Source organism: Bombina bombina, chromosome 10 (assembly GCF_027579735.1).
Source record: "Bombina bombina isolate aBomBom1 chromosome 10, aBomBom1.pri, whole genome shotgun sequence".
Classification (NCBI taxonomy): Eukaryota; Metazoa; Chordata; class Amphibia; order Anura; family Bombinatoridae; genus Bombina; species Bombina bombina.
In genome coordinates this window covers 89727231-89748424 of record NC_069508.1, presented here as the reverse complement: position 1 = coordinate 89748424, position 21194 = coordinate 89727231, and the positions used below count along the sequence as shown (strand labels likewise).

The following is a 21194-nucleotide window of genomic DNA, read 5'->3' as shown; positions in this document are numbered from 1 at the left end:
TTAGATTTGATTACACTAGCAAACAAATTTAAACTTTTTTTTTTTATATATTAAAATTAAGGTGAAAGAAAAGTAGATATGAGTGCTGGGTGGCTGCCTGGCACAGACCAATTAACCAAAAGACTGAAAAAAAAGAGGTATATTAATGCTGAGTGAGCCTGACAGACACAGGCATGATAGTAAATGTAATTAGATTACACTAGAAAAATATTTTTTTGTGTTTTTTTTTTAAAATTAAAAATAATGTTATAAACGGATATTAACACTGCTGGCTGCTGGCTGGCACAGAGCAATGAACCAGAGTATATGCTGTGTGACACTGGCCTGATAGAAAATGAAAAAAAATTACACTAGAAAAATAATTATATTTTTGGGTTAGTTAAATTTAAACTAATGTTGTTAGGGAGATATCAGTGGTGGCAGTAGTCACAGCATATGCTGTGAGCCTTAAACACACAGCTGAAAGCCAGGCAAATGCTAATAAAAAAAAATAAATAAAAAAAAACCGGCACGAAATATAGCCCTAAAAAGGGCTTTTTGGGGTGCTGTGCTTGCAGCAGAGATGAGTGGAGTCCTTCTGGACTGTAAATACACTAGCCTAGCTATGTTTTTCCTATTAATGTCAGGAGCAAAAACATAACACGTCCTATCATTAAAAAAGTCTAAAATGGCGGATTCCGAGTAGCTGGGAGTGTCTGTGAGGGAGTGTCTGATGTTGATTGGCTCTAATGTGTCAGGCGGCTGTGACATAAAGGGTCAAAGTTTCCACAATGATGACACATAGGGGCGGATCGAACATCGCCATGTGTTCGCCCACAAACGCGAACGCGAACAAGCTATGTTCGCTGTGAACCGTTCGTGGGCGAACAGTTCGGGACATCACTACTAAAAAATAGCGTCACCTAATAGTGACGTCAATAGCCACTGCCGGAAGAAGCCCCATGCTGTGAGGGGTGAAACGTACGTAGCAGGAGAGGCAGCTACGATTATCCAAACGGAGTTCACTTTGATTGAGACCTCCAGGGAGCCTGCCAAATACTGCGGCACTACTTTGCAACAACCAGCTACAAATTCCAATACACGGTACACGGATCAGCACGTCACGTGTTTCAGCAACAGGCAACCGGCCTCCCAGAAGTAAGAGCTAGTTGTAATATTGTCAGGAGGGTTAGGTAAGTAATCCACCAGCACTGTTATTGAGCAGCATCGTTTGAGGGACATCGTATCCTGGATATTAAAGGGTGAGAACTTTTAATCTTCTTACACTAACCCTGCCTAAACTAGCATCCGCTTTGCAAGGACTGTCATAACAATACTGGGGGAGACTGCACTGTTTGCTTCTTGCTTTCTGACGATTGCTTTGTCTATCTAATACTGTGCTACCATGACAGCTGTGTTTTGTGCTTGTTAAGATATTCCTACAAAAATACAAAAGGGATTATTAATCTTTTTATACCTGAATGTTGCAAATTTTGGGACTTTAAATTACCGCAATTGGGATATACTGCTATCTTCAATTTAAGGCCTTTTTTGAGAGCTCTGAAGATTTTTTTCAGCAATTTCTTACTTACAGGAATCCTTGGAGCAGTTTCTCACTTATTACTTATTCCTCCGTTTTGGACATTATTATTTAATTTATTATCATCGTTATAGTGGTATTTCTTACTATTAGGCATATTTTGATACTGTTGTGTTTTGTTCTTTATTTTGTTATTAAATATATATTTTTTTCTTGCATTTAGTTGTGATCTGTATCTGATTTAATATTTGAGTATTTATGGTCCTGTGCCGGTAAGGGTGTACTTTGTGTGATAGAGGTGTCAGGGAGTCTTTTTACCCTGCGCGTCTACCACATAAATTCTTTTTCTGAATTAATTTAATATATTTATCACCCCTGAACACTACGCACCTGCATATTTCTAAAGTGTAAGCGGGTGGGTATTGACCGGAACTCTTTTCCTACTGTATATATGTGCGTAGGAAAGGTAGAGTGCCTAATGAGCCCCAGAAAGGGGATAGACAAGCTGCACTGTAGTCAGGGCTATATTACTCTTACCAGAAGCAACACTCACAAAATTTTAAAGAGACAAAGAGACATAGGCCCCTATTTATCAACCAGTCAACTTTATTTGCATTCGACTGCACCAATACGCTCGCCTAAGATCGCCTAACATCGCCAAAGTTACCAAAAAAGCTGTCAAAAAGCTGCGCACCAAGTACGGGGCAATGAGCAGCAGACTGTTGTTAACTAACAGTCATCGATCTCGCTGCTCTTTGGCTTTTTCCCAGCTTTATTGGTATACTGTCACTAAACACCCACACTATACTAAACTGTTTTACCCCTATACCGCCGTTCCCGGACCCAGCCGCAACTTAATAAAGTTATTAACACCTAAACCGCCGCTCCCGGAGCTCACGCCACCTACATTATACTTATTAACCCCTAATCTGCCACCTTCTACACCGCCGCCACCTACATTATGTTATTAACCCATAATCAGCCCCCCTACACCGCCGCCACCTACATTATGTTATTAACCCCTAATCTGCCCCCCCTACACCTCCGCCACCTACATTATGCTATTAACCCCTAATCTGCCCCCTCTACACCGCCTCCACCTACATTATGTTATTAACCCCTAATCTACCCCCCCCCTACACCGCCGCAACCTATATAACATTTATTAACCCCTAATCTGCTGTCCCCAAAGTTGCCGCCACCTACATAACACTTATTAACCCCTAATCTGCCATCCCCAACGTCGCCACCACTATATTAAATTTATTAACCCCTAAACCTAAGTCTAACCCTAACACCCCCTAACTTAAATCTAATTTAAATAAATATAAATAAAATTACTATCATTAACTACATTATTCCTATTTAAAACTAAATACTTACCTGTAAAATAAACCCTAAGATAGCTACAATATAACTAATAGTTACATTGTAGCTAGATTGTTTTTTTTGTTTTTTTTTACAGGCAAGTTTGTATTTATTTTAACTAGGTAGAATAGTTATTAAATAGTTATTAACTATTTAATAACTACCTAGCTAAAATAAATACAAAAGTACCTGTAAAATAAAACCTAACCTAAGTTACAATTACACCTAACACTACACTACAATTAAATAAATTAACTAAATTAAATACAAATAACTAAATTATATACAATAACCTAAATTAAATTAAATTATCTAAAGTACAAAAAAACCCACTAAATTACAGAAAAATATAAACAAATTATAGAAATTTAAACTAATTACACCTAATCTAAAAAAAACCCTATCCTAAACTAAACTACCAATAGCCCTTAAAAGGGCCTTTTGCGGGGCATTGCCCCAAAGTAATCAGCTCTTTGACTTGTAAAAAAAATACAAACAACCCCCCCAACAGTAAAACCCACCACCCACACAACCAACCCCCCAAATAAAATACTAACTAAAAAAACCTAAGCTCCCCATTGCCCTGAAAAGGGGCATTTGGATGGGCATTGCCCTTAAAAGGGCAGTTAGCTCTTTTGCAGCCCAAAGTCCTAACCTAAAAATAAAATCCACCCAATACACCCTTAAAAAAACCTAACACTAACCCCCTGAAGATCGACTTACCGGGAGACGTCTTCATCCAAGCCGGGCAGAAGTGGTCCTCCAGATGAGCAGAAGTCTTCATCCAAGCCAGGCAGAAGTGGTCCTCCAGACGGCAGAAGTCTTTATCCAGAGGGCATCTTCTATCTTCATCCACCTGGCGCGGAGCGGGTCCATCTACAAGACATCCGATGCGGAGCATCCTCTTCGGCCGACGACTACCCGACGAATGAAGGTTCCTTTAAGTGACGTCATCCAAGATGGCATCCCTTAGATTCCGATTGGCTGATAGAATTCTATCAGCCAATCGGAATTAAGGTAGAAAAAATCCTTTGGCTGATGCAATCAGCCAATAGGATTTAACTTCAATCCTATTGGCTGATTGGAACAGCCAATAGGATTGAGCTCGCATCCTATTGGCTGTTCCAATCAGCCAATAGGATTGAAGCTTTAAGGGCTATTGGTAGTTTAGTTTAGGCTAGGGTTTTTTTAATTTTGGGGGGGCTTTTTTATTTTGATAGGGCTATTAGATTAGGTGTAATTAGTTTAAATATCTGATAATTTGTATTTATTTTAATTTGTTTATTATTTTCTGTAATTTAGTGTTTTGTTTTTTTTGTACTTTAGATAATTTAATTTAGGTTATTGTATTTAATTTAGTTAATTGTATTTAATTTAGTTAATTTATTTAATTATAGTGTAGTGTTAGGTGTAATTGTAACTTAGGTTATGTTTTATTTTACAGGTACTTTTGTATTTTTTTAGCTAGGTAGTTATTACATAGTTAATAACTATTTAATAACTATTCTACCTAGTTAAAATAAATACAAACTTGCCTGTAAAATAAAAATAAACCCTAAGATTTAGCAGACACTTCCCTATTATCTTCCTGTACAGCAGCTTGAGGTGAGGGTGCCTAACTGCCTATTAATCACTGCAGATTGAAATGCATAGAATAGGTGCAGACCCAATATTATCTAACATGCTAGCAATGCAGAGAACGGATTATAGAAAAATGTAAGTAAAAAACGTTTTTGTTCATTAAACTTAGTTTGATGATGATGCAGTCTGTTGTGTGATTGTTTAATTAATTGCTGTTAGCAAATGTTTTTGTTCATTAAACTTAGTTTGATAATGACACAATATATATTTTTTAGGTTTATAACGCTGTTTAGCATTTAAAATCTTCATTTCAAAGCTTTAAAAATAATGTATTAGATGTTACTTATGACAATTTTGTGAAGGGCCTAAAACCTAACTCCCTCACTTCCCATTGACTTACATTATAAACAAGGTTTCAATTTACAACGGTTTCTATTTACAATCATTCCTCCTGGAACCTAACCCCGGCGTAAACTGAGGGCTACCTGTAGTTACAAGACACAATGTCATCTTTATGCGGTGAATTTTGTATTGATTTTATGTATCACGTGTAAAGGTTTTTCATTTAACCCCTTAACGACACGAGTCCTACAGGGTACGTCGCACACAACCTGGTCTTTAAAGACCAGCGACGTACCCTGTACGACTTTGGGGATTAAATCAGCTGGAAGCGATCCTGATCGCTTCCAGCCGCTTTACAGTTATTGCAGTGATGCTTCGATATCGAGGCATCCTGCAATAACATTTTCCCCCCATCCGATGCAGAGAGAGCCACTCTGTGGCCCTCTCTGCACCGGCATCGATAGCCGCAATCGTTGGTGGGTGGGAGCCGACGTGGGAGGCGGGTGGGTGGCAATCGATGTAAGATTGAAGAGAGAGGGGGGCGGGATCGGGGGCGGGCGTGTGCACGGGGAGGGAGCGAGTGGGAACCACTATACTACAGAAACAAAGTTAATTGATAAGTGGGAGACAGGGGGGGGGGGAAAGCAGACAATGTTAATTGTAAGGGATCTGGGAGGGGGTGGTGGTTTGTCTATGGGGGGGAAGCTACACTACAGAAAAAAAATAAAAAAATGGCATTTTTTTTCTAAATTGGGTACTGTCAGACAGCTGCCAGTACCCAAGATAGCTCCCAGTAATGTAGAGGGGGAGGGTTAGAGAGCTGTTGGGGGGGGATCAGGGAGGTTGGGGGCTAAGGGGGATCCTACACAGCAGCATATGTAAATATGCTATACATTTTTTTTAAATTTTTTTTTTAAATATACCTTTTATTTTAGTACTGGCAGACTTTCTGCCAGTACTTAAGATGGCGGGGACAATTGTGGGATGGGGGAGGGAAGAGAGCTGTTTGGGAGGGATCCTGGGGTGTGATGTGTCAGGTGGGAGGCTAATCTCTATGATCTCTATGCTAAAGCTAAAATTAACCTTGCAAGCTCCCTACAAGCTACCTAATTAACCCCTGCACTGCTGGGCATAATACATGTGTGGTGCGCAGCGGCATCTAGCGGCCTTATAATTACCAAAAAGCAACGCCAAAGCCATATATGTCTGCTATTTCTAAACAAGGGGGATCCCAGAGAAGCATTTACAATCATTTATGCCATACTTGCCAAAGTTGTTTGTAAATAATTTCAGTGAGAAACCTAAAGTTTGTGAAATATTTTAAGTTTTTTTTTTATTTGATCGCATTTAGCGGTGAAATGGTAGCATGAAATGTACCAAGATGGGCCTAGATCAATACTTGGGGTTGTCTACTACACTACACTAAAGCTAAAATTAACCCTAGACGCTCCCTACATCCTCCCTAATTAACCCCTTCACTGCTGGGCATAATACACGTGTGATGCACAGTGACATTTAGCAGCCTTCTAATTACCAAAACGCAACGCCAAAGCCATATAAGTCTGCTATTTCTGAACAAAGGGGATCCCAGAGAAGCATTTACAACCATTTATGCCATAATTGCACAAGTGTAAATAATTTCTGTGAGAAACCTAAAGTTTGTGAAAAAGTGAAAAAAATTTTTTTATTTGATCGCATTTGGCGGTGAAATGGTGGCATGAAATATACCAAAATCAGCCTAGATCAATACTTTGGGATGTCTTCTAAAACAAAATATATACATGTCAAGGGATATTCAGGTATTCCTGACAGATATCAGGGTTCCAATGTAACTAGCGCTCATTTTGAAATGAAAAAAAAGTGGTTTTGAAATAGCAAAGTGCTACTTGTATTTATTGCCCTATAACTTGCAAAAAAAGCAAAGAACATGTAAACATTGGATATTTCTAAACTCAGGACAAAATTTAGAAACTATTTAGCATGGTTGTTTTTTGGTGGTTGCAGATGTGTAACAGATTTTGGGGTCAAAGTTAGAAAAAGTGTGTTTTTTTCCATTTTTTCCTCATATTTTATAATATTTTTAATAGTAAATTATAAGATATGGTGAATTATAAGATATGGTGAAAAAACAGTATATAATATGTGGGGGTACAGTAAATGAGTAAGAGGAAAATTACAGCTAAACACAAACACTGCAGAAATGTAAAAATAGCCCTGGTCCTTAAGGGAAAGAAATTGAAAAATGGCCTTGGTCCTTAAGGGGTTAAAGATAATCTGAGTAATTTTATAAATAGTTTAAAGATCAATTAGTGAATAGTGTCTAATTTTGTATAATAAGTTATTATTCATGTAAGACTTTTAAAGGGAAACACAATGACATTCAAAACTATGGCTTTTTATAAAAATATTTAGTTTAGCAATTACAATTTTAAAAAAAATATTGACAAAGCACATATATTATTAACTTGTATTTTATAGTAGAAATAAGCAGATAAAAGATTACATTTTATATTATGCATATGTTGTGTATTTTCTTTTTCTTTTAAATGGAGTGTGAAATGAGAGAATAAGGGTTGTCCTGTGGGGTGGTCAGGATGGTGGGAGTGAAGTACTTATGGCCATAAATACAACCTTCTGACCCTGCAAGACCATACAAGAGAAATCTAATTTTAAGAAACCACATTATTTCTTGAGAGACTACATCCAATATTCACCTATGGTAAATCTTAATGTTTTATTTATTCTTTTAAGTTTATAGGTAGTTAGACCTAATGTTAAATACATATATTTAATTTAGTAACCTATATAATATGTTTTTATGCATTATTTATACTGTTAAATAATATTCGGCTAGATTACGAGTTTTGCGTTATGAGGGGTGCGGTGCTAACTTGCACGTTATTGTTACCGCTCACTTACCTACAGCGCTGGTATTACAGGTTTTCCTAAACCCGGTGTTATTAGGCAAGAAGTGAGCATAAAACAAAATTGAGCTCCATACCGCACTCCAATACCAACGCTGCTTAAGTCAGCGGTGAGCTAGTTGTACGTGCTCGTGCATGATTTCCCCATAGACTTCAATGGGGAGAGCCGGCTGAAAAAAGCCTAAAACCTGAAATAAAGCAGAGTAAAGGCTGTGACACACTGCAAGCAGAGCGACGCGCAGCGTGTAGATGCAGCTGTGCGCGCTCAGTGTGTCTTGCCTTTTCATCTCTGAGCACTCTGCTGCGTCAGGTCGCGTAGCTAAGCGCTCAGAGATGAAATATTTGAACTTCAGAAGCGATGCGATGCGGAGCGAAGCAGCTGCTTTGCCTCGCGCCGCATCGCTTGCAGTGTGTCACAGCCTTAAAGCTCCGTAACGCAGCCCCATTGATTCCTATGGGGAAACCAAATTTATGTTTATACCTAACACCCTAACAACCCCGAGTCTAAACAACCCTAATCTTACACTTATTAACCCCTAATCTGTCGTTCCGGACATCGCCGACACATACATTATACTTATTAACCCCTAATGTTCTGCCCCCAACATCGCCGACACCTACATTATATTTATTAACCCCAATCTCCCACCCCCAATGTCGCCGCAACCTAACTACTCTTATTAACCCCTAATCTGCAGCCCCCAACGTCGCTGCCACTATAAGCATTTATAATTGTACCAGCAGTTTTTGTGACTAGCCGCTAGCAGGGAGAGTCAATCAACCCAATTTAAATTTATTAAATTTATTAACCCCTAATCTGCCACTCCTGACATCGCCGCCACTATAAGAAACATATTAACCCCTAAACCGCCGCACTCCCGCATCGCAAACACTAGTTACATATTATTAACCATTAATCTGCCGCCCCTAACATCGCCGCCACTTGCCTACATTTATTAACCCCTAGTCTAACCCTAACACCCCCTAACTTAAATATAATTAAAATAAATCTAAATAAAACCTACTATCATTACCTAAATAATTCCTATTTAAAACTAAATACTTACCTAAAAAAAAAAACCTTAAGCTAGCTACAATATAACCAATAGTTACATTGTATCTAGCTTAGGGTTTATTTTTATTTTACAGGCAAGTTTGTATTTATTTTAACTAGGTAGAATAGTTATTAAATAGTTATTAACTATTTATTAACTACCTAGCTAAAATAAATACAAATGTACCCGTAAAATAAAACCTAACCTGTCTTACACTAACACCTAACCTTACACTACAATTAAATAAATTACCTAAATTAAATACAATTACCTAAATTACAAAAACAAACAAACACTAAATTACACAAAATAAAAAACAAATTATCAGATATTTAAACTAATTACACCTAATCTAATAGCCCTATCAAAATAAAAATAGCCCCACCAAAATAAAAAACATAATTTATGCTTACCTGATAAATTCCTTTCTCCTGTGGTGTAGTCAGTCCACGGGTCATCCATTACTTATGGGATTATATCTCCTCCCTAACAGGAAGTGCAAGAGGATCACCCAAGCAGAGCTGCTATATAGCTCCTCCCCTCTACGTCATACCCAGTCATTCGACCGAAACCAAACGAGAAAGGAGAAACTATAGGGTGCAGTGGTGACTGGAGTTTAAGTTAAAAAAAATTAGACCTGCCGTAAACAACAGGGCGGGCCGTGGACTGACTACACCACAGGAGAAAGGAATTTATCAGGTAAGCATAAATTATGTTTTCTCCTGTTAAGTGTAGTCAGTCCACGGGTCATCCATTACTTATGGGATACCAATACCAAAGCTAAAAGTACACGGATGACGGGAGGGAAAGGCAGGATCTTTACACGGAAGGAACCACTGCCTGTAGAACCTTTCTCCCAAAAACAGCCCCCGAAGAAGCAAAAGTGTCAAATTTGTAAAAATTTGAAAAAGTATGAAGTGAAGACCAAGTTGCAGCCTTGCAAATCTGTTCAACAGAGGCCTCATTCTTAAAGGCCCAAGTGGAAGCCACAGCTCTAGTAGAATGAGCTGTAATCCTTTCAGGAGGCTGCTGTCCAGCAGTCTCATAGGCTAAACGTATTATGCTACAAAGCCAAAAAGAGAGAGAGGTAGCCGAAGCTTTTTGACCTCTCCTCTGTCCAGAATAAATGACAAACAGGGAAGAAGTTTGACGAAAATCCTTAGTTGCCTGCAAATAAAATTTCAGGGCACGGACGACGTCCAGATTGTGCAGAAGTCGTTCCTTCTTTGAGGAAGGGTTAGGGCACAATGATGGAACAACAATCTCTTGATTGATATTCTTGTTAGTGACTACCTTAGGTAAGAACCCAGGTTTAGTACGCAGAACTACCTTGTCTGAATGAAAAATCAGATAAGGAGAATCACAATGTAAGGCCGATAACTCAGAGACTCTTCGAGCCGAGGAAATAGCCATTAAAAACAGAACTTTCCAAGATAACAGCTTGATATCAATGGAATGAAGGGGTTCAAACGGAACACCTTGCAGAACGTTAAGAACTAAGTTTAAGCTCCACGGCGGAGCAACAGTCTTAAACACAGGCTTAATCCTAGCCAAAGCCTGACAAAAAGCCTGAACATCTGGAACTTCTGACAGACGTTTGTGTAAAAGGATAGACAGAGCTGAGATCTGTCCCTTTAACGAACTAGCAGATAAACCCTTTTCTAAACCTTCTTGTAGAAAAGACAATATCCTAGGAATCCTAACCTTACTCCATGAGTAACTCTTGTATTCGCACCAATATAAGTACTTACGCCATATTTTATGGTAAATTTTCCTGGTAACAGGTTTCCTAGCCTGTATTAAGGTATCAATCACTGACTCCGAGAATCCCCGCTTTGATAGAATCAAGCGTTCAATCTCCATGCAGTCAGCCTCAGAGAAATTAGATTTGGATGTTTGAAAGGACCCTGAATCAGAAGGTCCTGTCTCAGAGGCAGAGACCATGGTGGACAGGACGACATGTACACTAGATCTGCATACCAGGTCCTGCGTGGCCACGCAGGCGCTATTAGAATCATCGATGCTCTCTCCTGTTTGATCCTGGCAATCAATCGAGGAAGCATCGGGAAGGGTGGAAACACATAAGCCATGTTGAAAACCCAAGGTGCTGTCAGAGCATCTATCAGTACCGCTCCCGGGTCCCTGGACCTGGATCCGTAACAAGGAAGCTTGGCGTTCTGGCGAGATGCCATGAGATCCAGATCTGGTTTGCCCCAATGCTGAAGCAGTTGGGCAAACACCTCCGGATGAAGTTCCCACTCCCCCGGATGAAAAGTCTGGTGACTTAGGAAATCCGCCTCCCAGTTCTCCACGCCTGGGACAGGTGGCAAGAGTGAGACTCTGCCCAGCGAATTATCTTTGAGACTTCCATCATCGCTAGGGAACTCCTTGTCCCTCCCTGATGGTTGATGTAAGCTACAGTCGTGATGTTGTCCGACTGAAACCTGATGAACCTCAGAGTTGCTAACTGAGGCCAAGCCAGAAGGGCATTGAAAACTGCTCTTAATTCCAGAATGTTTATCGGAAGGAGGCTCTCCTCCTGAGTCCATGATCCCTGAGCCTTCAGGGAATTCCAGACAGCGCCCCAACCTAGCAGGCTGGCGTCTGTTGTTACAATCGTCCAATCTGGCCTGCTGAAGGGCATCCCCCTGGACAGATGTGGCCGAGAAAGCCACCATAGAAGAGAATCTCTGGTCTCTTGATCCAGATTTAGTATAGGGGACAAATCTGAGTAATCCCCATTCCACTGACTTAGTATGCACAATTGCAGCGGTCTAAGATGCAGGCGTGCAAAGGGTACTATGTCCATTGCCGCTACCATTAAGCCGATTACCTCCATGCATTGAGCCACTGACGGGTGTTGAATGGAATGAAGGACACGGCAAGCATTTAGAAGTTTTGATAACCTGTCCTCTGTCAGGTAAATTTTCATTTCTACAGAATCTATAAGAGTCCCCAAGAAGGGAACTCTTGTGAGTGGCAATAGAGAACTCTTTTCTACGTTCACCTTCCACCCATGCGACCTTAGAAATGCCAGAACTAACTCTGTATGAGACTTGGCAGTTTGGAAACTTGACGCTTGTATCAGAATGTCGTCTAGGTACGGAGCTACCGCTATTCCTCGCGGTCTTAGTACCGCCAGAAGAGAGCCCAGAACCTTTGTAAAGATTCTTGGAGCTGTAGCTAACCCGAAGGGAAGAGCTACAAACTGGTAATGCCTGTTTAGGAAGGCAAACCTTAGATACCGGTAATGATCCTTGTGAATTGGTATGTGAAGGTAGGCATCCTTTAAATCCACTGTGGTCATGTACTGACCCTTTTGGATCATAGGTAAGATGGTCCGAATAGTTTCCATTTTGAACGATGGAACTCTTAGGAATTTGTTTAGGATCTTTAAGTCCAAGATTGGTCTGAAGGTTCCCTCTTTTTTGGGAACCACAAACAGATTTGAGTAAAACCCTTGTCCGTGTTCCGACCGCGGAACTGGGTGGATCACTCCCATTAGTAAAAGGTCTTGTACACAGCGTAGAAACGCCTCTTTCTTTATCTGGTTTGCTGACAACCTTGAAAGATGAAATCTCCCTTTTGGAGGAGAAGCTTTGAAGTCCAGAAGATATCCCTGAGATATGATCTCTAACGCCCAGGGATCCTGGACATCTCTTGCCCAAGCCTGGGCGAAGAGAGAAAGTCTGCCCCCCACTAGATCCGTTTCCGGATCGGGGGCCCTCACTTCATGCTGTCTTAGGGGCAGCAGCAGGTTTTCTGGCCTGCTTGCCCTTGTTCCAGGACTGGTTAGGTTTCCAGCCCTGTCTGTAGCGAGCAACAGTTCCTTCCTGTCTTGGAGCGGAGGAAGTTGATGCTGCTCCTGCCTTGAAGTTACGAAAGGCACGAAAATTAGACTGTTTAGCCCTTGGTTTGGCCCTGTCTTGAGGCAGGGCATGGCCCCTACCTCCAGTAATGTCAGCGATAATTTCTTTCAAACCGGGCCCGAATAATGTCTGCCCTTTGAAAGGGATGTTAAGCAATTTAGATTTAGAAGTCACATCGGCTGACCAGGATTTAAGCCACAGCGCTCTACGTGCTTGAATGGCGAATCCGGAGTTCTTAGCCGTAAGTTTAGTTAAGTGTACTACGGCATCAGAAATAAATGAATTAGCTAGCTTAAGGACTTTAAGCTTGTCTATAATCTCATCCAATGGAGCTGAGCTAAGGGTCTCTTCCAGAGACTCAAACCAGAATGCCGCCGCAGCCGTGACAGGCGCAATGCATGCAAGAGGTTGTAATATAAAACCTTGCTGAACAAACATTTTCTTAAGGTAACCCTCTAACTTTTTATCCATTGGATCTGAAAAAGCACAGCTATCCTCCACCGGGATAGTGGTGCACTTAGCCAGAGTAGAAACTGCTCCCTCCACCTTAGGGACTGTCTGCCATAAGTCCCGTGTGGTGGCGTCTATTGGAAACATTTTTCTAAATATAGGAGGGGGTGAAAAAGGCACACCGGGTCTATCCCACTCCTTGTTAACAATTTCTGTAAGCCTTTTAGGTATAGGAAAAACGTCAGTACACGCCGGTAACGCAAAATATTTATCCAGCCTACATACTTTCTCTGGAATTGCAACCGTGTTACAATCATTCAGAGCCGCTAATACCTCCCCTAGTAATACACGGAGGTTCTCAAGCTTAAATTTAAAATTTGAAATGTCTGAGTCCAGTTTACTTGGATCAGATCCGTCACCCACAGAATGAAGCTCTCCGTCCTCATGTTCTGCAAATTGTGACGCAGTATCAGACATGGCTCTATTATTATCAGCACAATCTGTTCTTACCCCAGAGTGATCGCGTTTACCCCTAAATTCTGGCAATTTAGATAGTACTTCAGTCATAACATTAGCCATGTCTTGCAAAGTGATTTGTATGGGCCGCCCTGATGTACTTGGCGCCACAATATCACGCACCTCCTGAGCGGGAGGCGAAGGTACTGACACGTGAGGAGAGTTAGTCGGCATAACTTCCCCCTCGTTGTCTGGTGAAATTTTCTTTACATGTACAGATTGGCTTTTATTTAAAGTTGCATCAATGCAATTAGTACACAAATTTCTATTGGGCTCCACATTGGCCTTTAAACATATTGAACAAAGAGATTCATCTGTGTCAGACATGTTTAAACAGACTAGCAATGAGACTAGCAAGCTTGGAAAATACTTTTCAAATAAATTTACAAGCAATATAAAAAACGTTACTGTGCCTTTAAGAAGCACAAAAAACTGTCACAGTTGAAATAACAATGAACCAAATTAGTTATAGCAACCAAATTTTCACAGTAAATGCATTAAGTTAGCAAAGGATTGCACCCACCAGCAAATGGATGATTAACCCCTTAGTACCCAAAAACTGATATCAATTTAATATTAACATTTTTATCACAGTCAAAACACACTCTCACAGGTCTGCTGTGAGTGATTACCTCCCTCAAAACTAGTTTTGGAGACCCCTGGGCTCTGTAGAGACGTCCTGGATCATGGAGGAAGAAATAGGAGGACTGTGACTGAATTTTTACTGCGCAATAAAGCGCTAAAATAGGCCCCTCCCACTCATATTACAACAGTGGGGAAGCTCAGTAAACTGATTTTATTCAGAAACAAACGACAGCCATGTGGTAAAAATCATGCCCATAAAGTTTTATCACCAAGTACCTCAGAAAAAAACGCTTAACATGCCAGTAAACGTTTTAAAAATAAAATTATGAAATGTTATTAATAAGCCTGCTGCTAGTCGCTTTCACTGCAGTGGAGGCTCAAATATTACTTAAATATATACAGTATTTTCTTAGTGAAGTTCCATTCCCCAGAAATACCTCAGTGTAAACATACATACATATCAGCCTGATACCAGTCGCTACTACTGCATTTAAGGCTGCACTTACATTATATCGGTATTAGCAGTATTTTCTCAGTCAATTCCATTCCTTAGAAAATAATATACTGCAACATACCTCCTTGCAGGTGAACCCTGCCTGCTATCCCCTGTTCTGAAGTTACCTCACTCCTCAGAATGGCCGAGAACAGCAAGTGGATCTTAGTTACGACCGCTAAGATCATACACAAACTCAGGTAGATTCTTCTTCTAATGCTGCCTGAGAAGAACAACACACTCCGGTGCTGTTTAAAATAACAAACTTTTGATTGAAGAAATAAAAACTAAGTTTAACAACCACAGTCCTCTCACACGTCCTATCTATTAGTTAGGTGCAAGAGAATGACTGGGTATGACGTAGAGGGGAGGAGCTATATAGCAGCTCTGCTTGGGTGATCCTCTTGCACTTCCTGTTAGGGAGGAGATATAATCCCATAAGTAATGGATGACCCGTGGACTGACTACACTTAACAGGAGAAAAAAAAAACCTTAGCCTAAACTAAACTACCAATAGCCCTTAAAAGGGCCTTTTGCGGGGCATTGCCCCAAATAAATCAGCTCTTTTACCTGTAAAAAAAAATACAAACAACCCCCACAACAGTAAAATCCACCACCCACACAACCAACCCCCCAAATAAAATCCTAACTAAAAAAGACTAAGCGCCCCATTGCCCTGAAAAGGGCATTTGGATGGGCATTGCCCTTAAAAGGGCATTTAGCTCTATTGCTGCCCAAACCCTTAAAAAAACACTAACCCCAGAAGACCGGACATCCATCCTCAATGAAGCCGGGAGAAGGCTTCATCCAAGCCGGCAGAAGCGGTCCTCCAGACAGGCAGAAGTCTTCATCCAGACGGCATCTTCTATCTTCATTCAACCCAGCGCGGAGCGGGTCAATCTTCAAGACATCTGGCGCAGAGCATCCTCTTCTTCTGACGTCTAATGAAGAATGAAGGTTCCTTTAAATTACATCATCCAAGATGGCGTCCCTTGAAATCCGATTGGCTGATAGAATTCTATCAGCCAATCAGAATTAAAGGTGAAAAATTCCTATTGGCGGATGCAATCAGCCAATAGAATTGAGATTGCATTCTATTGGCTGTTCCAATCAGCCAATAGAATGCAAGCTCAATCCTACTGGCTGATTGTATCAGCCAATAGGAATTTTTCACCTTTAATTCTGGTTGGCTGATAGAATTCTATCAGCCAATCGGAATTCAAGGGACGCCATCTTGGATGATGACATTTAAAGGAACCTTCATTATTTGTTAGACGTTAGAAGTAGAGGATGCTCCGCGCCGGATGTCTTGAAGATGGACCCGCTCCGTGCCGGATGGATGAAGATAGAAGATGCCATCTGGATGAAGACTTCTGCCCGTCTAGAGGACCACTTCTGCCGGCTTGGATGAAGACTTCTCCCGGCTTCGTTGAGGACTTCCTGCCGATTCGTTGAGGACTTCTCCCGGCTTCGTTGAGGACGGATGTCCGGTCTTCAGGGCAATAGGGAGCTTAGGTTTTTTTATTTAGGATTTTATTTGGGGGGTTGGTTGTTTTTGTAATTTAGGTAATTGTATTTTATTTAGTTAATTTATTTTATTGTAGTGTAAGGTTAGGTGTTAGTGTAAGACAGGTTAGGTTTTATTTTACAGGTAAATTTGTATTTATTTTAGCTAGGTAGTTAGTAAATAGTTAATAAATATTTAATAACTATTCTACCTAGTTAAAATAAATATAAACTTGCCTGTAAAATAAAAATAATCCCTAAACTAGCTACAATGTAACTATTAGTTATATTGTAGCTAGATTAGGGTTTATTTTACAGGTAAGTATTTAGTTTTAAATAGGAATTATTTAGCTAATGATAGTAGATTTTATTTAGATTTATTTTAATTATATTTAAGTTAGGGGGTGTTAGGGTTAGGGTTAGACTTAGGTTTAGGGGTTAATAAATTTAGTATAGTGGCGGCGACGTTGGGGGTGGCAGATTAGGGGTTAATAAATGTAGGTAGGTGGTGGTGATGTTAGGACTGGAGCAGCAGATTAAGGGTTAATAATATTTAACTAGTGTTTATGATGCGGGAGTGCGGCGGTTTAGGGGTTAATATGTTTCTTATAGTGGCGGCGATGTCAGGAGTGGCAGATTAGGGGTTAATAAATTTAATACATTTAAATTGGGTTGATTGACACTCCCTGCTAGCGGCTAGTTTACAAAAACTGCTGGTGCAATGATAAATATCTGACAGCGTATGCTTTCGGCATTTATCGATGTGTGGCGGACATGATACGCTACATCGTATCATGTCCGTCCGCACTTTAATAAATATACCCCATTAAGTCATAATTTAGAAGTGCATGCAATTTTAAACAACTTTCCAATGTTCTTCTGTTTCTAATTTGCATCGTTCTCTTGATATCCTTTTTTGAAAAGTATATCTAAATAGGACAAGTAACTGCTGATTGGTGGCTACACATAGATGCCCTGTGTGATTGGCTCACATATGTGCATTGCTCTTTCTTCAACAAAGAATATCTAAAGAAAAAAGCAAATTAGATAATAGAAGTAAAGTGGAATGTTGTTTAAAATAGTTTTCTCTATCTAAATCATGAAAAAAAAATTGGTTTCATGTCCCTTTAAAACATGATTGTTGTTGTTAAGTCTTATTTAGAACCATTTATAAATGCACAAACTTATATTGTATAATGTGTAAGTTTTAACATTAAACTTTGATAATCTTTTTTGTTCGAGTTCACATATCCTATGGTGTCATTTTCTTAAAAATAACAGCCTTAAATTGCCTCTTTTTTACTTTTAGGATCTTTTGGGATCTTTTATGATCATGCACAGTAATTCCCCTTTGATGAATGCGCCGTTGACAAGCTATCAGTAGAAACATTAGGTATTTATTTTTACAATGTCCAAAAGTTTGTTGTTTAATATACTGTATTTCAAATTCTATTATATGTATATATAATCCAAGTATTTTAGACTGTTTGATATATTTGAAAACCAAATGTAATATATTTCATATGTTTTTTATACACATTTTTAGAATACATGTGATTATTTATGATGATTTTAAGTCTTTTGACAACTTTTTTGGCCTTGCTAAAGTAAAAGTCTACACCCTAGAGCTTTGTTCTTTCCCGTACCACCTATAAAAATGAATTTCAAACTGATGTTCCCAGTATGCCGCACATGTGCTAGCACCAACCAGTTGACACAATGCGAGCATACTGAGGAAGACCATGGGGCAGATTTATTAAGTGTCTGGCAAACATGATCCGCTGTAGCAATCATGTCCGCCAGACATTGATAAATGCCAACAGCATACGCAATTGGCCGCAAGCAGGGGGTGTTCTTCAATCCAATCGTATGAGATTGGGTAGATTGATGTCCTTAGCATCAAAGGCAGTGGACGAGTTAATGGGCAGCAGTCTTAAGACCACTGCTTCTTAACTCCTGTTTCCGGCAAGCCTAGAGGCTCGCAAGGTAACAGGGGTTTATGGCCTAATTTGGTCCGCGATAAATCGGCCCCCATGCCTTGAGAGGGACATGATGTATGGTTGAAATAGAGTAGACTTTGGAGAAAGGGTACAGGTTGTGTAAAATCTTTGAAATATGGCATTTCATTTATAGTGCACAGGTTCATCTCAGGGAAAAACAGGAGTCAGCAAGTTACCCTGATTAGTGTACAGTAAAAGTATGCATCAGACTACTTTAAAAAAGGTGTCACACTGAGACTGCACAAAATAGCTGTTAGCACAACAAAGAGGCACATTTCCAAACCCTTTCTAAATTCTTTATGGGGTAAATTTGGCCAAAAAATCAATTTGCTAAATAAAAGCATAGTAACTGACTCTGATTAACTTGTTAGTATTTCTACCAAAGTACGAGTTGCCATCTTTAAATTTCTTAGATGAAATACGATAAGGACTCTAACACATTAATGCATAACAAGCATTCTCAAAACTTATTTCACCACAGCCTATGACTGGAACTATACAAATGTTTAGACAGACTGCAAGACCGTTGTCTCTACCACAACACTGACACTTTAATTTAGTCAGCAGAATTGGTGACTGAATTTCACATTTGAGTGACTGTTTAGGGAAACTGACTAGTGAATTACTCCTGAAACACACATCACAGAATTTGTTTTAGTTGTTCCAAAAACTTATGGCTGTATAAAAGTTAAAGACGTGACTTTTAATGCTGCTAATGACCAATTAGTAAACTTTGAGAGTTTAAAATAATTAGTATTTGACTATTCCTAGCTCTATCCATTATCTCTTGTAGTTCGAGAAAACAAGACAATTACAGAAAACTAAACATTTTTATATACTAAGGGGCATATTTATCAAGCTCCGTATGCAGCTTGATGCCCCGTGTGTGATATTCTGTGTTTACTCTGTTACAATTATGAATATAGTTTTGGATCTCAATTGCAGTGTTGCATAAAATGAGTTTGTTCCACCTGAGTTTCTGTATTCAATGTGGATGAATACAGATTAACTATCAGTGAAAAGTTATTAAAGGTTAAAGTTAATCTGGGCACAATGTAACAACACAAAGGCTCTGGTGTTATAGTAAACAAAGTCTCTGTTAGTTAGTTCAGGCAAGGTGTTACCTTGTATCAGATAGCTGTAGAGATGGAAACAATCCTTTTCAGACTTGCTGACAGGCTGCTGACACACTGAATCAGAGTAGGCTGTACTGAAGCTGAATGAACAGAGAGTGATGTCACAAAAGGGGGTGTGGCTAAATTCCGGTTTTACAATCCTGTTTTCCTCTTTGTATTTGCTTTGGTTTTCTTCTGGTTAGTTGACTTGTACTCAGGAAACAACCACTAAGTGCCAGTGGAGTTGTGGCAAGAAGGGAGCGCAAGATTTTGTAATAGGAAGGTGTGCTGTGAAATATGTTGCAGTCCAATGTAGCTTCAGAAACTGCAGGGGCAATAAATGCTGCAGTAGTAGAGAGGAGTTTTAATCCTTAGTTCAGATGTCCAAGTGGCTTAGAGAAAGGAGATTATGTTAGGTTTGTATCCTAAGAAACAACTGCACATACACCTGCTAGGAAGCAGTTTCAATACTAAGCACCTGTTTACAGGAAACAGGATACTCTTAAAGACAAAGTGGGAAGGGCTATGAAATGACTGACAGGAGACCTGACACCGTGTTTCTGGTGAGCCTTCAGCCTCACCAGAAACAGAAGTTATGAAGCAGAGGTCTAAAGACCGCTGTTCCATAATCTGTCCGCCAGCTCTGAGGTAGCGAACAAAAATCAACCCGATCGTATACCAACGAGTCCTATTACCCTTACCAAAAAGAGAATCCGGAGCTTTTTTGAGACTCCAGGAGTACTAAGATAATCGTGAGACAGACACAGGTGGTAAACAGATCATGGGTCGGAATACCTGTCTGTCTCACGATTATCTTAGTACTCCTGGAGTCTCAAACAAGCTCCGGATTCTCTTTTTGGTAAGGGTAATAGGACTCGTTGGTATAGCTGTGGGACATATCATCAATAAACAGCTAATACCTCGGTCCCAGGACCTACCCCTACCCCTACAACTTTAACCATTATCCAAGGAACCGACAGAAGCACAGAAGAAATTACTACACATTGTGACCTTTAATAATCTGGTTACATTTATATCAGGAGAATCACTCTGCATAAAAGTCACGGAGCTCAAAAACAACGGACAACTATATACACTTCAGAGACGGTAACTTGTATACCCAATTTGAGAACTTTGCTCTATATCTAATATGGACCACCTGCAGCTACATGCTGTTATAATTATTCAGCTAGCTAGCCACACGCTGTTATAATCACACAGCTAGCCAGCCTTTTATCCTGGATTACTACCTCCATAGCTGTGATATACTATCGCAATTTATATGTTACATTCTTGCACCGCTAATTGTTTTACATGCCATTTTATTATATGTTCGATATTATCATATTGTTTTAATTAGTGCCGGCACTATATTGTATACTATTATTATACATTAAATTTTATTATCCTATCGATATTCTATTTATCTCCTTTTTACGTCACTTACTATACTGTATACATTGGTAGATACCGCATATACACTTTATACATTGGTAGATACCGCATATATATATAGAGCTCTTTTTGCTTTCATTAGCGCTACCCTGCAATTTCTTTTTTCTTTGTTCTATCTCATTAACAATTTGGAGATTCGTTAATGTTTTAGGGTAGCTACACAGAGCTAGAGAGTGTCAGTATCTTTCACACCATTTTTTTTGTAGTTTCACTATAGGTGTGGTACCCAGAGCTGCACTGCCTGTGACTTTGTCCATATCAGTAAGGTGTTCCAGTCTACTAACACCCAGAAGGTGTACAATTGCAATTATTGCACTAATTGTAGATCTGAGTATGCAATTTACATGATACAATGCACTATTTGCAATAAACAGTATGTAGGGTGTACGCTCCGTGAGACTAGGGTGAGCATAAGA

The 21194-nt window shown here is 39.7% G+C and overlaps 1 long non-coding RNA gene across 1 annotated transcript in view; it reads right to left on the bottom strand.

Annotated features, from left to right (window-relative positions):
• Nucleotides 1-19770, bottom strand: part of LOC128641206 (uncharacterized) — a 166530-nt gene extending 146760 nt beyond the window's left edge. Inside the window, exon 1 of the long non-coding RNA XR_008399454.1 lies at nucleotides 19333-19770. This is a non-coding gene — a long non-coding RNA (uncharacterized LOC128641206). The remainder of the gene's footprint in view (nucleotides 1-19332) is intronic.
• Between the last annotated feature and the right edge of the window lie 1424 nt (nucleotides 19771-21194).